We start from the raw sequence: 2,079 nt of genomic DNA on the forward strand, positions 1-2,079 counted from the left end.
TGTCTTGTAAAAATTTGCATTTATCCATTCTCAATTCTAACTTGTTTTCTACTAACCTTCTAAATACTTTTTTACAACATCTAAATGTTCTTCTAAACTTTAGTTTGCAACTAAAATATCGTCCATGTATATGATTATCTTCTTTTCTCTTATCATGTCCGAAAATATGTCATTGACGAATCTCTGGAATACCTATGGGGCTGTTTTAAGACCCATGGGCATCCGTAGAAACTCAAACTGCCCCAACGGGGTGGTAAACGACGTATATTTCACTGACTCTTCGTTAACAAATACATGAAAGTAGCCATTCTTAAGATCCAATTTTGTAAATACCGATTTTCCCACTAAGCTATCTAAAAGGTCATCAATTAATGGTATCGGTCCTTAGCCATGATTCTGTTCAATTTTCTAAAATCTATGCAAAGTCTAAGTTCACCCGACTTCTTCACTAATACGATAGGAGAAGCATACTCCGATTTACTAGGTTGAATAATCCCATCTCTAATGTATTCGTCTAACATTTTTGACAATGCTTCCTTCTCACTATATGTCAGTCTTCTTGGTGCGCAGCTAAATGGTTTTGAGTTTTCTAACACTATTTTCATTTCACATTTTATTTTCGGAACTTCCGGTCGCTTGACTTGAACATAATGCGTCTCTAATAACTTGAAAAACGTTTCACAATCCTTATAGTTTACTTGCTCACCAATATTATAAAGTTTTTCTTCCTCACAGTTTTCTGAAATGTTTATATTCATTATTTTTTTTATCAAAATTTTCGTCCAACACACCTCGTTGTTCCTCACCTAACCCTTTTGTACCTAAAGTTTGTTCCCGTATAACGTCTGTACCTAAATTATTTTCTTCTAAACACTCACCTAAGCTTGTACCTAAACCATTTTCTCCTAAATCTGTACCTAAAATGTTCTCACCTAAACTTGTACCTAAATTGTTTTCTCCTACATTCGTACCTAAAATGTTCTCACCTAAACTTGTACCAAAATTATTTTCTCCTAAAATTGTACCTAAATCTTTTTGATCTAAATCTGTACTGAAACTACCTTTATCTAAATTTTTATCCATTAAAATTTCACTTTCTAAACTTTCACAATCTAATTCTTTATCCAATTCATAAGGGCCCTTAGTATTGTCATTCACTAAACTAATGTTCGTATTACGACCGATTTGGGTTTTAAATTCCTCGATTGTAATCATTTTTAATGTTTCTAAATTAATTTCCAAATTACAAGCTTTCATAAAATCTCTCCCCAGCACAATATTACAGAGCATAGATTCGCTAGCCACAACAATTAATTTAAACCAAATCTTTATTTCATTTTTTAATACAAAGCATAATATTTTTCCATAGCTTTTCAATAAGCTTTTGTTTAATCCGAAATAACTTTCTCTTAGAGGTTCTAACTTAATGTTTTTTCGGTATACAAGAACGTTTTATGAGCGGGCTTTCCGAATTTGGCACTTTGTAATAATAGGCTGGTTAGTATTTTCCACACAAAAAATTTAAATACTCTTACATAGTTATTTTCCACCTTCTTATTCTGGGGACATACAGCAATACGGTGATCCTCTGCGCCACAGCCATAACACAAATTAGGCTCTCGCTTTGGCTTGGTGCACTCCCACTTGCCGTTGCAATTGAAGCATCGAGTTTCGTTGTTCGTCGAAACCGCCTTTGCTGCCGACGCCTTCGCCTTAATTGACGCCCTTGCTGGCAGCTTGATGTCTCGGGGCATCAAAACATTGCATTTTAGCCTGCATTCGAAGACTTGGTAATGGAATGCCCTCTACGAGCCCATCCACCAGCTCATCTTCTTCCATCGCCACATCCCGAGCCAATCTGCACTTCTCCTCAAAGTACATCGCAAATTGTTCATCCGGCGACCAGACGCGTGCCTCAAACTTGCGCCTTAATGCCGCTTTTGATTCAATGCCCCCAAAAGCTAGCTTTAGTTCTTCGATGAGCTCGTCCATCGGTTTCGCCAACCGTCCGGCCTCAGCATGCAGCCATTGTAAGGAATCTCCCTTAAGTTTGCTGATCAACAAAATTCGCCGCTGCAT

At 36.8% G+C, this 2,079-nt stretch overlaps 1 pseudogene; it reads right to left on the reverse strand.

The window, feature by feature from the left end:
* Positions 1-1,535: 1,535 nt before the first annotated feature.
* On the reverse strand, positions 1,536-2,079 carry LOC147645146 (uncharacterized; annotated as a pseudogene).

Source organism: Drosophila serrata, unplaced genomic scaffold, assembly GCF_035046125.1.
Source record: "Drosophila serrata isolate PLE 108 unplaced genomic scaffold, ASM3504612v1 contig_7, whole genome shotgun sequence".
Taxonomy (NCBI): Eukaryota; Metazoa; Arthropoda; class Insecta; order Diptera; family Drosophilidae; genus Drosophila; species Drosophila serrata.